Consider the following 16,633-nt stretch of genomic DNA (forward strand, 5'->3'; position numbering starts at 1 on the left):
AGCAAAGTGTAAATTTGACCGCATTGAACAGCGAGGTCTAATTATACACAACTTTTCAGTTTCAATTGCAAAGACTAGTGACCTCTCGAAAAAAAAAAATAGGGTAAAATATAAAATACACAAACGGTTGGGGTGAGGGGGGGGGGTGGGGTGGGGTGGGGGGTGGGGGGAGTGTGTAAAAGATCCGCATGTGAATAAATGCAAGCTGTCCTTCCCGGACTAGCCCGAGTTTTCTGTTTATCACCTGCGTTACATGTACACAGGCTTTTAAACAATGTGCCACTCATTTAAATCCTATTGTCCTAAATGCACTTTAACAAACATGGAAGGAACACGACAACCATTAGAGGGATATCTAAACCATTTGTGGAATTATAGAATATGTTTGGCTTTGAAATCGTTTTTCCCCACTAACTCCGGGAGTACTGTTTTGGTTAACAGATAATTGTAATATGGCAATTGATGCTTCTAGAGATTACAGCCCCCCCGAAAAATAGAGTGTTGACGCCTAATTAAAAGCCGTTTGAGCGAGTGACAGAAATCCATTGGTCTTTAGCATCAGCTGTTTAACTGTTCTAGTGGTTGGCTTGGGCCACAAGCCCGACTCAGCGACCGGGGGTAATAGCCCAGCCTAGCCCAGCCTGAGCAACCGGGCGGTCGCCGGCCGCTTTCTTCACCTTTCCCCATCCAGCAAAGGTGTGCCGACGCTCCGCGCACACTAGAGTCAGAGCCCAGCTCCCAGTGTCGGAGGCGGTTGAGAGCGATCGATGTATTCAAGCCTCTGTCGGACGAGCTGCCAATAGGTGTGAGTTTTACCACATAACCTCTCATTGGTACAGTTATTACAACATTGTATGTAACCCGGTAAATATCACGCCGTGATTTACCGTTTAACGAGGGGAGATAAAGGTGAACGGTTGCTATAAGGTGTTGTTTGTTGTAACAGTTGGGGTGTGTCACGGAGGAGAATTGATCCATTAATTGACACAAATTGATAATTTACAGCAAACATTTTCATCGTAAGTGGGATGTATTTGATAGGGCCGGGTGTTACACACGATATTTTGACGGTTGAAGTTTTGCAAAACGGCTGGGCAAATTAGCAGGTGAATGTTTAGTGTCTGCAGTCTTGTATCCGTTTGAAAAGTTACCTCGAGTGCCAGAGAAAGCAATCAAAATTTGAAACGGCCAAGCGCGCTTTATTTCCAGCGGCGCGCTTGTCAATCAATCACCTCTATCGATACATCGATCATGGCGTCAATTAATATATCATATTAGAAGCTCGCTGCGATTGCTTGTTTGTATATTTATTTGTTTGTCTGCCTGCATTTCTAGACGAGAGGCGGCGGCGGCGAAAGTGGTCCGCGGCACTGATTTCAATTTATTCGTTAGCGTTTAATCAAAATAATTGGTGTAAACGTGTCGCTTCGCCGTGCTTAAAATAATGGGAGTTGGGGGCCACGGATCTCTCGCCCGGCCGATAAGATTCTACGAAGATGTGCCCTGCGTTTTAAATCACATTTCTATGCATTTGGAACCAAGGCGTGGGGCATTTTTTAAGGCTCTGCGCGTTTTAAGATTCCACATTCCCGATTTGGTGTTTAACGCGACAGAAAGGGATAAAAGCCTGAGATTATTCACCATTGAAAATAATTGCCACACAGCTGTGACTTGGTATTTATTTAAAATTAATTAGCGTCACGTAAATCAACTCATCTCGGCTTTGCTTCACTGAAACGCAACATTTTTCACAAACGTAGCAGTATAGTTTTTTTCTTTCCCCGAGATTGTCGGGTCTGTTCCGGGCAGTGAAAGGAACGCACGATTTGAGCCAAAGTTTTGGCGTTTTCAAGGCGCGTTGAGAAAATGATTGCAGTGTTTTGAAGCCGCGTTATTTAGACAGTTTTATAAGAACTGCTAGAAACAGGCATTGCAGTGTGTTTTAAAATAGGGTGTTGATGTGGACAGACAGATTGCACGACTTTACAATTCTCAACACACTAAGTTACTCAGACACTATTATACAACGTGTAGGACGGAACTGCAGACGCTGGTTTACATCGAACAGGGGCACAGAATGTTGGAGTAACTCAGTGGGTCGGGCAGCATCTCTGGAGGGAAGGAATAGGTGACGTTTCGGGACGAGACCCTTCTGCACACGTTCTTCACAGCTGTGCAATGTTCAGATTTAATGCAGTACCCATACCTGCTTTAATGTACACACACAGCACACACACACACACACACACACCGCCATAAATACACACACGCTCTCAATGTTGATATGTGTGTTGATATATTTTTTAGCTCCCCCTCTCTAGGATGTGGTCCATTCACGGGGGGGGGGGGGGGAATTTGGTGTGAAGCGAAGTTTACATCTGCAGGAATCTCCACCTCGCCTGGCCTCTCTCTCTCCCTTCTCTCTCTCTCTCTCTCTCTCTCTCTCTCTCTCTCTCTCTCTCTCTCTCTCTCTCTCTCTCTCTCTCTCTCTCTCTCCTCTCTCTCTCTCTCTCTCTCTCTCCCCCCCCCCTCCCCCTCTCCCCCTCTCCCCCTCTCCCCCTCTCTCCTCCCCCCCCCCCTCTCTCTCTCTCTCTCGCTTTCCACCAGAGTAGACGGAGCGAGGCAAGCGCCGCGGGAAAGTGAAGCAAATATCGACCGTGGGGCAACCCCAAGCGCTCCCATAAAACAGCAAAACTCATTGACAAAAGAACTTGCCCTCTACAACACAACTAACCCCTCTCTCCCAGGGAGGGGGGCTCTTGCATTCGCTCTACGATTCCTACAACTTTCTTTAAGTGGGGTATAATAACAACCAAACGGCGCTGACTAAATCACAACTATCTCATTGCAAATAAACACAGGGATTAGTATTGTACAATAATCCTCGGGATTTCGGATTGGCGTCAGTACAGATTGCATATTTATAACAACGGGTGTTCAAAATAGCCAGATGGACACTCGGTTTAATTGTACGCTCGACACGATCGGAGACTGGGCTTTTTACTTGTTATTTTTTAAATTTCGTCATAATTAATTAGATTATTACAGCGGTTTTTTATTCCCCGCCATAATTAAGGAAGGGGTTGCTCAACTGATGACCCCAATGAAGCCTTTACCCCTACCCTCACTCAAGAGATTAAGAAGGTGCTGATTACATTAGGGATTGTAATACCAAGTCCTATAAACTCAACTAACACGGACATGGACCGGCCGGCGAGCGGCCAGCCGCTTTACCAATTCCCACAACCGAAAATGCTTGGAAATTCTCCTCTTCATCCTCTAATGAAAAGTCCAGCAGGTGACTTTTTTATTCCCTATGTCTGGCAGCGGCCGAGTGGCTGGCTTTATTCCTGCCTACATATTGAGCTGAACCTCAGTGAAACGAAAGGAAAGAATCAGTCTATTTCCACCAGCGTTTTGATCTGAACTCAGTGAAAACTATTGTCAAAAGTCCACCAAGGAAATTAAAAAAAAAAAAATAATCACAGTCCCCGGGAAAGAAAATTGTAAAAACGAAACAGTGCAGAGATACGAATGGCAAGCAGAGGAGATTAATGCGTTTAAAAGTAAATTTTAAGAAAGCAAAACGCGTCGGACAACGTTAAGTCTGAATAACATCTTCGAAATATTTGGAAAATGAATGGACAATGAGAATAACGTTCAGGTTCGGAAATAATTGTGCGTTCGAACTTAAATATAACGTTAAATAGGGTTGTGATTAGTAAACTAATATATAAAGTCGGCGCTGCTTATAGGAAAATTAATCAGTTATACTGTACCGCCGTTTACCCTTAAAAGAAACAAGGGGGTCACAAATGGAGCTGCAAATCCCTTTAAAGCGAGCACAAAACGGGTCTACTTTCACCGGCAGACAGGGAGCTGTGCCAGGTAGTCTGTGCCCGGCTCCAGATTATCGTTCACCCGTGGAGGTGTGAATGAGCCGGCGTGGGTCAGGGCCAGACCACCGAGACCATCGGCGTGAACTGCTTCTGCTGTGATATTAACATGTGCAGGAGGCTGGACAAGCGCAAGTCCCTGGCTGGCCTTGAATAGTAGCTCCAACTATCCTGAATAAAACAACCCCTATAGACTGAGAGAGGAGAGAGAGGGGGGGGGGGGGGGGGGGGGGGAGAGAGGTGGAGAGAGAGAGAGAGAGAGGGGGGAGAAAGAGAGAGAGGCAGACAGACAGAGAGAGAAACAGAGAGACAGAGAGAGAGAGAGAGTGAGACAGACAGACAGACAGACAGACAGACAGACAGACAGACAGACAGACAGACAGACAGGACAGACAGACAGGACAGACAGACAGACAGACAGACAGACAGACAGACAGACAGACAGACAGACAGACAGACAGACAGACAGACGACAGACAGACAGACAGACAGACAGACAGACAGACAGACAGACAGACAGACAGACAGACAGACAGACAGACAGACAGACAGACAGACAGACAGACAGACAGACAGACAGACAGACAGACAGACAGAGAAAGGGGACGAAAGCGGGAGAGAGAGAGAGTGTGGGAGGGGGGAAGAGAAAGGGAGAGAGAAAGAGAGAGGGAGAGAGAGAGAGAGAGGAGAGAGAGAGAGAGAGAGAGAGAGAGAGAGGGGGGGAGAGCGAGAGAGGGAGAGAGGGAGAGAGAGAGAGGGGGGGGGGCGAGAGAGAGAGGGGGGAGAGAGAGAGAGGGAGAGAGAGAGAGAGAGAGAGAGAGGAGAGAGAGAGAGAAGAGAGAGAGGAGAGAGAGAGAGAGAGAGAGAGAGAGAGAGAGAGAGAGAGAGAGAGAGAGAGAGAACAGCAAACACACCTCTCTGTCCCAGTTCAAATAAACAACTTGACATGCCGGGTGAGCCTACCTGATGGACCTGTCCCGTGAGCCGTGCCGAGATTTGCTTAATGGTCTGTTTCCCGACGCACCCACTAAACCTTTGCGGGATCCTTAACTTTCTCGCTGGTTTACTGCGCGCTTCTCTCCTCCTGCTGCTCTGGGATTCTTCCTCTCCCTTATTACTTTAGTGCGGAATTCCCCACCCCTTCTCCCCACACCCCCATGCGCCTTTTCTTTTCCCTTTAATATCCTCTCGCTCTACCTACCAGCCACGTGAAAGTGAATGGTAAATACTGTTTCTCAAAGCTGCACTGTAGACGCGAGTGGCTGTTAGAGCAAGTTGTGATTTCGCACAGTGTTGTTAGAGCAGGGAAGCAAATGATTGGGAGGGTGGGGGGTGAGGGGGTGGGGTGGGGGGGGGGGTTGTGAAGGGGGGGTGGGGGGGATGGAGGGTGGGGGGGGGGGGTGGAAACGGATTTGGAAGAAAAACGATCCAATTTCAAGCGGGCTCCTGGGCAGAGTTTCAGAAGGGTAAGGGCAGGACAAGATGAGGCAGGATATATTTCCTTGTCCCTGTTGCGATGCGAGGCGCTTTAGATGCTTGTTGGTGGGTCACTCTGTTTGGCAACGGTCTGAAAGTTCAGGAAGGCAGGCGTGGAAAAGCCGAGGGTCAGGGAGGTGCCTGGAAAGCAGTAACTTCAGTTAGTTGGCAGTGTGGGACTCGCTATTTTCGCTTATTGAAGGAGAGATACTGATTGTCTGCAGTTAAAGAGGATGCAATTTGCAACATTCTACCGACACACACTTCCCAAATAACCAGTCTCCCGCGGCGCCCTTCCCAGACCGGATCTAGCATCACAATCAGGCCATTCGGCCCATCAATTCTACCCACAACTGTGCCTCATGGTATCTAGGCACCTGCCCACCATTGACTGTAGCTACTAAGCCCAATGCTCTAGTAGTCATAAGTTCATTGGTTCATTTGGAGCAAAATTGGGCCATCAAGTCTTCTCTCCAGAGATGCTGCTGACCCGCTGAGTTACTCCAGCATTTTGTGTCTACCTTCAAAAGTCTTTCCGACACACAAGCCCACTCCGCCATTCGGTCATGGCTGATCTATCTTTCCCTCTCAATCCCATTCTCCTCCCTTCCTTCTCCCCATCACCCCTGACGCCCGCACTAATCACCCTGACTCTCCAGAGCCGGAGCCCGAACTCATCAACAACTTGGACGAATAATATGAATGATCATTAAATATAAACCGTTGATATATTTCCAATTCGAAAGGAACAGAGATCGAACGCAGCAATTTCCCATTGAAAGGTCAAGTGCTCTTTGATGCCCTGCGCAGATTGCAAAGATTCATGCTAATGACTCTTGGCAGTCAGTGGAATGTAAAATAAAATCCACCGTCGGAATAAAAAGCATGATCGAAACTAGAGTTTAGTGTTTGAGTTCGGACCGAGATTAGTGTAGTGTGTTTGGGAGTTGTGCCCGGTGTTAGAGTTTGGTTGGTCAGGATGGAGTTTGTGTCGATTAGCCAGAGGGTGGTGAATCTGTGAACGGCGACAATTGATATTATGAAGGACAAATTGTTGATCAGTCCGGGTGTCAGGGGTAATGGGGAGAAGGCAGTGGACTGGAGATGAGAGTGAAAGATAGATCAGCCATGTTTGGATGGCGGAGTAGACTTGATGGGCCGAATGGGCCAATTCTGCTCCTAGAACTTATGAACTTATTGGCGGCATAGCCCATGAGGCAGATGATGTCGATCTCCACAGGGGTTCGTGGGTGGAATTGGTGTTAGGGGCGGCGTTGTTAGTGTCTGATCAGTCTGAAGAAGGGTCCCGAACCGAATCGTCACCGATTCATGTTCCACAGAGATGCTGCGTGACCCGCTTTGTTACTCCAGCATTTTGTGTCCCTTTTGTGCGCCTTTGTGTTATTTTGGGGCATAATGGTGATGTGGGCCGAGAGATGGTGATTGGTATTGTGAACGATTTGGGGACATGTTCGCGGGTAGGACTCGAGGTGTGGTTTTGTTAGTACAAGGGAGTTCGGGTCGGGATGAGGGTTGATATTAAGGTTGATGTTAACCTTGGGTAAGGTACTGGGCAGGTGCTGGATTTAAATTTGGCGTGATAGTTGGACAGGTTTCTAAGGGCCACAGAGGTGGAATAATCAAACCTTCTCCTCGTTTGTAGACGTAACATTTTTTTGTGTGTACGTTTTAGGAAGTTTGCTTGTAGCAATCTTGAAGGGCCATCACTCCTGAACAGGGTTTATTGATCCCTGCCCTTTGTAACAACACTCGTCGCGGCACAGATAGAATTAATATCGCCCCGAAACCCATTCATCCATCTTTCCGAAAAGTGACAACGAATGTCAGTACGTGAAGGGTTAAAGTTTGTCGCTTCTCCTTCCTATCGGGGCAAAGTTTTCGACGTTAAACGAATACCATGCAGACTGTGAAAACCGACCATGTGATAGCCGCGTTTAATATCGATACAACCCGCGATACACGAGATAAAGAGAATTCGAGGTGGAAAGAATAAACGAAACTAACGCTGACATTAATTTAAATTGAAAAACATAAATTAAAAATAATTTTTAAAGAGTCTTGGGAGGGTCTGTTATTTTTCTGATTAGAGGTCGGTGTGTTTGGATTGCCCGTTCGCGGAGGGTTCAGTTCAAAATTCAATGAGAGTTCAGGGGACGGTCGCGGTCATTTCTTTCCTTTTAATTCAGCTGGTCTATCCTCAGCTGTTAGATGGCCCGACCATCTGCATATTGTGTGGGGTGTCTGTTCCCTACAACAGCCACGATAGAACGACTGTGGCGTTTCTAGGGGACCGGCCGCAGCTGAGGGAACAGTGAGCGAGTTCAGTCAGGGCCCATCTTCTAACCAAAAGTAGGAGCCCCTCGCCAAATCGTTCCAACCCGACCACACGCGCACTTTTGTGAGCAATTGGATTGTATTCACAAAATCCGCACCACGCATTAGAAAGCGAATTGCAGGGTGTACGAAGTTGCAAGGAAAATTGACGACGAACAAATTATTTTTCTCCTTGTTTTATAAGACAGCGAGGGCTGACAAATACTCTTTCTCTGCTTCTGTTTAAGAACATTCGTTAATATCAGCGCCCAATTGTTTTGTAGCCCCACTGGTCGGTGCTGTTATTGTTTGAAGAATAGATTTTTGATGGTCGAGAATAACGTGGGCAAGACTAGAGAGAATCCTAGAAACTACACGAATACTTATAAATACTTATAATACACGGATAATTATCACACATAAATAAAGTATTAAGTTCTAACTTCACTGACAGTGTATAAATTAAAAGATTACCCAATAAGTATCTCCCTGACACTAGCTTTTTCGTCCATTCCTACCACCAATTCCATTTATAATTCCGAACGAAATTGGCCGAGTGGAGTATTTCGGGTTCCGAGTGTTTCCAGAAAGCGGTTGGCGATGACTGGCTCCTTCGGAAAAGTCAAAGAAGGTTATGCTTCTATCAAGGAATCAAATAGATAATGTAACAACGGACCACACATACGCGCACACATCAACGCACACACACAGGCAATCTGCAAATATGCACAGAAAACGCAGGTGTAAATAAATGGACAAATGTAGTTTACCAATGATTTAATAATCTCCAGCACCTGGCGAGAAACTGGCTCAGCACAACATTTATAGAGCCTATGTACATAATGTACACATGGACATTGTACATTGTACATTAATTTTACATTACTTACATTTACTAACTTTGTAATTGCTATTTATGCAGTAATGTATAGTACACGTATATACGTGTACAATATATATTGCTATATATAGTATATAGCTCTCTCTATATGTGCGTCTGTGTGTGTGTGTATATATATGTGTGTGTGTGTGTGTGTGTGTGTGTGTGTGTGTGTGTGTGTGTGTGTGTGTGTGTGTGTGTGTGTGTGTGTGTGTGTGTGTGTGTGTGTGTGTGTGTGTGTGTGTGTGTGTGTGTGTGTGTATGACAATCTATTACCATATGTAGAGTAATATCTAATATACATATTTACACGTACTATATACTGGCCTCTATAAATACTATATATTTTTTACTTACTTTGTAATTACTGTATATAATAGTATAGAATACAGATATATACATGTACTGTTTGCCATATATATAGTATACATACAGTATTTATATGTATATATGGTAATATAGACACAAGGTGCTGGAGTAACTCATAAAGTGGTATATAGCACATATATGCGTACTATATATTGCGCTCTCTGTATATTTGATATATTACTTCGTAAGTACTATATATATATATATTTGTATATGTTTATACAAACATATGCACACACACACAAATATATGTATACGTGTATATATATAGCAATTACAAAGTAATATGTACATATATAGCACTATATTGTACGTTATATATTTGTACTATATTACATTTTACATTGTAATTATTATATTACAAAGTAAGTTATATATATATATATATATATATATATATATATATATAATATTGAGTGCAATATATAGTAGAAGTATATATGAGTACCATATTGCATTTGACTTTGTAATTACTATATTACATTATATGTTATGTATATAATGTGTGTAGAAAGAGCAATATAAAGTACATGTGTGCTATATTATATTTTACTTTGTAATTACTGTATTGCATATTAAGTTATATATATATATATAATGTATACAGAAAGAGCAATATAAAGTACGTGTATATGTGTACTATATTACATTTTGCTTTGTAATTCCTATATATATACTTATATGTGATTATATATACAGTCACTATATCGATAGTATATTTATATATAGTATAATCTATATATGTGAATTTTACAATGCACATTCATTTTACATTACTTACACTTACTTACTTTGCAATTGCTATATATATATACTTATATGTGATTATATATACAATTACTATATATATATATAGGATATATATAGTATAATCGATATATGTGAATTTTACATTGTACATTCATTTTACATTACTTATATTTACTTACTTTGTAATTGCTATATATATACTTATATGTGATTATATATACAATTACTATATATATATATATATAGTATAATCGATATATGTTGAATTTTACATTGTACATTCATTTTACATTACTTACGTTTACTTACTTTGTAATTGCTATATATATACTTATATGTGATTATATATACAATTACTACATATATAATATATATATATAGTATAATCGATATACGTGAATTTTACATTGTACATTCACTTTACATTACTTACATTTACTTACTTTGTAATTGCTATTTATGCAGTAATGTACAGTACACGTATATACGTGTACAATATATATTGCTATGTATAGTATATATATATATATGAGTGATGTATTTCATATATCTATTTATCTATATATGTTATCTATTTATGTTATCGGAAATAACATAAGTAATCCATTTATGTTATCGGAATATAATCTATCTGTGTGTGTGCGTGTGTGTGTGTGTGGGTATTTGTGTTGTTGGGGGTTTTGCGTGAATCAGGTACAGTTTTAATGCGAGGTGGGAATCTGCGAGCGGTTCCTTTCCCTCTGCATCCATACTGTGGACCCGCTGAATGATGAACCAACACACAACAGCCCGCAGGCCCGCAAATTATTAACGAAATATTTGCATACGATTTGCAATTTAATCAAGGATTATCGTCACACGGTAAACCTGATGTGTGGAACGTGATACATTTAATTCAGCTGCGGACGTTGCAGACGGGAGGAAATGAAAAGTGTTACCAACATTACCCACTTGCGAGCTGGTCAGAAAAAAACCTTACCAATATAAATATAAATGTACCGGAAAAACCGAGCAGCAAAGTACCTTCATCTTGCGTCTGATTGAATTCCACCATTTCGTGGAATAGAGGTTTAAAAATCTCACTGACATGTCTTTTAAAATGAACGTATTGATCATAAAAGAAGTTTTGTTTTAACTGTGATCCTACAGCGTAATGTTTTCCACATATCAATTTTAACTGTTTCTATTAAACATTTTCTCAGTGTAAATTGTTATGTGTTATGTTGAAAATATGAATCACGATTGTAAAGTCATGTAAAATAGTTTTATACCGAAAGTGATAATAAAGATTTCTCCAGTCTGTGACCACGAGGGGCGGTGTTATAAAAGCAACGATTCGCTGTTAAAGTTACTGTACAATGTTGTTTCAGGTCCCAGCGCGGCGAGGGTATCACTCAAGGGTTTGGCGAGGGCGGAGAGCGTAGAAACCACACCTGCACAGGTGAACTGGCAAAGGAGCCGACGTGCCGTCTCCGTGACACCGTGACCGACCCGTCCCCCCATCCCTCCCTCCCTCCCTCCCTCCCTAAACAACTGCGAACTTTGGAGCTGAAAACTTCGGGAGACAGCACCGCCGTTGCGTGTTGTGTGACTCGAGTTTATACCTCATTAACTCGCGTTTGCTTTGCATCGGGCTAACTTAGTTCTGCGCGGCTCCACCTGGCCTCCGACGAGATAACACGGGGCTCACCGGCTCACGGAGCGACATCGGCTGTGAGCGGTCAGGAACTGGAGAGAGGGGAGAGAGGGGAGAGAATGAACATTAACTGGAGAGAGGGGAGAGAGGGTAGTCAATGAACATTAACTGGAGAGAGGGGAGTCAATGAACATTAACAGCGGGGAAAGGACGTACCTTTAAAAAAGAGACCAGGAGGAATTTATCTAGTCAGAGGGTGGTGAATCTGTGGAATTCATTGCCACAGACGGCTGTGGAGGCCAAATCAATTTATATTTATTAAGGCGAAAATTGACAGATTCTTGATTGGCACGGGTGTCAGGGGTTATGGGGAGAAGGCAGGAGAATGGGGTTGAGAGGGAAAGATAGATCAGCCATGATTGAATGGCGGAGTAGATCCGATGGGCCGAATGGCCTAATTACTCTCCTACAACTTATGGACCTGTGAACTTAAGAGCGGCGGAATAAAGTTGCGTACACAGCTTGTACGCGGGGTTTAAACCGACTACACTCGCCGTCGCTGGCGCTCTCCCTGTCTATCTCTTCCTCCAACTCTGTTTTCTCTCAGTGCCGATTTCTCCGCAGCAAAGCTTTGGTAAAGAGCTGCTGATTTAAGTTTACTGAGACGGGGAGAGAATCCAATCTCGGAGCGGCACCTCCATTGTCCCGTGAGTGCCTTCTGGTCATACGGGTGGTTAGCTGAGATGGGAAAGCTTGCACTTCGGGGTGGAGAGAGAGAGAGAGATAGAGAGAGAGAAATAGAGAGAGAGAGAGAAAGAGAGAGAGAGAGAGAGAGAGAGAGAGAGAGAGAGAGAGAGAGAGAGAGAGAGAGAGAGAGAGAGAGAGAGAGAACATGCACAGAAACACACACACATATACATACACACACACACCCACACACACACACCCACACACACACACACACACACACACACACCCACACACACACACCCACACACACACACACACACACACACACACTCACACACACACACACACACACACACACACACACACACACACCCACACACACACACACACACACACACACACATATATACCCACACACACACACACAAAACAAAAAAGACCTGTATGTTTGTCAGAAGCGAGCACTGGAGATTTCGTTTTATTTTTCATATGTCACCGATGACACTGACCGCTGAGACGAGGTGTTGGGATAAAATAAGGGTAATATTCACGAGAAGGGAATGAATTTGGGCGCCCAGTGCGTTTTATTCGTTTGAAACAAGACGGTATCAAAAATAAAATAAATTGATAATCGTCACCGATGATACAGGAGTTTAAAAATGTGTTGGAAGGAACTGCAGATGCTGCTTTAAACTGAAGATAGACACAAAATGCTGGAGATTGTAACTGGATTTCACACAGACCACCGCTAACAATGGCCTTTTTCCTTTATCACCGTTACTTTTTGGGGATATCTTTCATTCATTTGTTCTATATCTCTGTATATTGCAGTCTATATCTCTCGTTTCCCTTTCAGACTCTCAGTCTGAAGAAGGGTCTCGACCCGAAACATCACCCACCCCTTCTCTCCAGAGATGCTGCCCGACCCGCTGAGTTACTCCAGCATTTTGTGTCTATCTAAGGAGTTTCCAAAGATTGCGACACTTAGCGAGGCAGCACACGTATGCTCTCGTTCATTTAATATGTAAATATATGTTCTAAACGGCTTTGCCCTGTAGTAATTAATAGCGGCCCCTTTCTAATTTTGATTTTGTAACGGTTTTGTTAATGAGAAAGCGGGCCCGTTAATAACGTATTCGCTGTATAATGAAAGTCCAGTCGGTCATTAACAGACTTGAATCATATTGCAGATATAATACTCTCATGTATCTCCGGTCTCAGAGATCATAACGCCGGCGCGTTAAAGTTTGCATTTGTCTTGTGTGCGGATGAATGAATTATATTTTATTGTCACATGTGACAATTCACGGTGATATTCCTTGTTTTGCGGACCCAATTTTTAGCAAATAACCGGTTCAATATCAGTCGATATATTTAAGACAGAGATAGGCAGATTCTTTGATTAGTACAGGTGTCAGGGGTTATGGGGAGAAGGCAGGGGAATGGGGTTAGGAAGGAGAGATAGATCAACCATGATTGAATGGTGGAGTAGACTTGATGGGCCGAATGGCCTAGTTCTACTCTTATTCCTCACGATCATATGACCTTATAAAGGGCGCCGACAGAGTTACAAGGTATTCCGTTTCACACAAACCATTTTTAACATTGCATTTGTAATGAGAAATTAATATGTTTTTGTCTTTCTCTGTTTAGTTCATCAACTCTGAAGGTCCAGAAGACGGCGTGGATCGAATTCTTCAATGGGATAAAATTCATCTTTGTATAGCAACTCCAAGATACTGGGAGGAATAAGATAACACACAGAGGTGCACTTCACTTCACAGCCAAACTGTTAACCCCCCCTGTTTTTCAAGCTAGCTTGGCCAGCTTAACGGAAAGTGCAGACACAAGCAACTGGAGATGCTGGAAGCCTGAGCAAAATACAAAGTGCTCAACGGGTCAGGCAGCATCTTTGGAGAGAATGGCCCTGACCCGAAACGCTGCCTGTCCATCCCATCCCTCTGATGCCGCCGGACCCATTGAGTTCCACCACAACTTTTATGTGTTTACAGTGTGCAAAATTGTTTATTTTAAAAGCAACCCCGTCAAAATATATTAAGCGGCTGCCATTACTCAACACGGCGATGTTCAATAAATCGTTGATTTTGGGATGAATCTATTGCTGTTTTCGAACTTTTTAAAGCGTGCTCGTGAATTATTGCATTAGCCGTAAATATTACGCGGGGATTTTTTGTGTTTTTGCGTGTATACAATCACGAGAGGAATAGATCGTGTAAATGCACACAGTCCTTTGCCCAGTGTAGGACAACCGAGAAGCAGAGGCCAGAGGTTTGAAGTGTTGGGGGGGGGGGGAGATTTAATAGGAAACTGAGGGGTAACTTTTTTACACAAAGGGTTGGCGTGTGCATGGAACGCGTTGCCGGAGGAGGTAGTTGAGGCAGGGTCTAACTTAACGTTCAAGAAACAATTAGACAGGTACATGGATAGGACAGGTGTGGAGGGATATGGGCCAAACGCAAACAGGTGGGATTAATGTAGATGGGGCAGGTTGGGCCGAAGAGCCTGTTTCCACGCTGTAAGGCTTAATGGTTAAAACGCGAGGCGGGGTGGAGAGTTTTGCAATGCATTGCATGCCCGAGGGTTCCCGCACAGACCAACAAACACTTTTAGTTTCGCCCACCGAAATCAACCTCGGCAGAAACCGGACCCCAAAATTTTCAACTCGTTCAACGGAATCCAGAACATTAAACGGCTGCGTAGAAAGGAACTGCAGGTAGACACTAAACGCTGGAGTAACTCAGCGAGGCAGGCAGCATCTCCGGAGAATATGGATGGGGGACATTTCGGGTCGAGACCCGTCTTTACCCGCTGATTTCCCTCAGCATTCGCCCAATGCTCATCTCAGAGACCGAAAGCAATGTGCCTTTTTTCCCCCCGATCTAGCATTCCACGCAGTTAAACTTCACGGTTTTTACTTACATCGACATTAGTACGTCGTGGGCGAAGCAAATGGCTCGCTCGCGTTGGAGAAGAATAATTTAAGGAATTACAACGAAGTGTTTTAAATGGGGACTGCCGACCTTTACTACAAAATTATTCCCCCCCTCCAACCCCACACACACATCCTATTTGTGAGATTCCTTGCACTGTAAACTCGGAGGCTGCACCTTCTAGAGACAATTCTGTCCAACAAATACTGTGCAGTTGTTGTGCTGAACTACTGTCCACATCTTTGATGTCCCTCGGACTATCCTTGATCGGACTTTGCTGGCTTTACCTTGCACTAAACGTCATTCCCTTATCGTGCATCTGCACACTGTAAATGGATCGATTGTCTTTCTGTTGACCGGTTGGCACGCATCCAAACAAGCATTTCGCTGTACAGGTGACAATAAACTAATCTAATATTAGAAAACCAATACGGACACAAAGTGCTGGAGTAACTCAGCGGGTCAGGCAGCATCTCTGGACAGAAAGGATGGGTGGCATTTTAGGTCGGAACCCTCATACAACAGATATTGCCCACAATGAACTTCAACATTATACCCCCACGCTCCTTAAAACGCAAAAGCAATTCCTCCTGAACCAGATGAAAAAGCAGCATCCCTCCACCATCAACTATCTAATTTCTGCTTAGACGCTTAATATTTGATCAACAGTGTCCCGTGGTCAACCCCACTCATTACATTAACTTTCCAGTGATTTCTATTCACTTACAACTATAACCGGATCTGATATATGGCTATCGAGCGGGTGGTCCGGTCTTTTCATATTCATTTACCTTCAAATGAGAATTGAAGTTTTCATATATTTAATTCAATAATCTACGAGCGAGTGCGTGTGTGTGTGTGTGTGTGTGTGTGTGTGTGTGTGTGTGTGTGTGTGTGTGTGTGTGTGTGTGTGAGAGTGTGTTTCACGGAGAATATCGGATGATTGCTAATTGCATTGTCCTGCCCAGGTCATTGATTTCATGTTACTGTACTGAGATTCTGCCTGACATGAAATATTAGCAGCAAATACGCCACTCAGCTATTTAAGCATGCAACACATTGTAGATTACCACAGTTTTTATGGTCCAGAACCGGAGATGTCATGCATGTAGCCCATGTTACAGCAGGAAACGGCTCATCCAAGCATTTGGATACCAGTTCTATTTAAATGAATGTGCACAGCAGTAAAAATAGGAATGGAGATAGATGCTCCCCGCATCAAACTTGTATGAGTGTTAAACCCCAAAGTCATAATAATTAATACTTCGATTAGTAATGACTATTTGGGTACATTCCGCGCACACGCTGTTACCATTTCAGTGCCTATTAAAACCAAGTCAATATTTAAACAGAAAAAAAGTAAGTACAGCGAGGAATAAAGAACTAACGCGGTTTCTATAAATACCAACGTGTAAAGGGTTATTTACTTGTTTATATGAGTTTAGACTTTTTAAAAAACATTATTCTTAAAACTTCGGGAATTCTGTGAATCGGTTTAGACAATTAAACCGATTTTAAAACACACACACACACACACACACACACACACACACACACACACACACACACAAAAAGGCGACGCATTCATCACGACAGTCATTGTTCCAAAAACACGAATCACTTCCAATTATTTGTCAATTTTGGCTTATTA

The 16,633-nt window shown here is 43.3% G+C and overlaps 1 long non-coding RNA gene across 1 annotated transcript; it reads left to right on the forward strand.

The window, feature by feature from the left end:
* The first annotated feature begins 690 nt into the window (after nt 1-690).
* LOC144610096 (uncharacterized) lies at nt 691-14,069 on the forward strand. Its single transcript, XR_013549395.1, has 3 exons — nt 691-803; nt 11,076-11,146; nt 13,685-14,069. It is a non-coding gene; the product is annotated as an uncharacterized LOC144610096 (long non-coding RNA).
* Nucleotides 14,070-16,633: the final 2,564 nt, after the last annotated feature.

The sequence above is a fragment of the Rhinoraja longicauda genome, chromosome 35 (assembly GCF_053455715.1).
Source record: "Rhinoraja longicauda isolate Sanriku21f chromosome 35, sRhiLon1.1, whole genome shotgun sequence".
Taxonomy (NCBI): domain Eukaryota; kingdom Metazoa; phylum Chordata; class Chondrichthyes; order Rajiformes; family Arhynchobatidae; genus Rhinoraja; species Rhinoraja longicauda.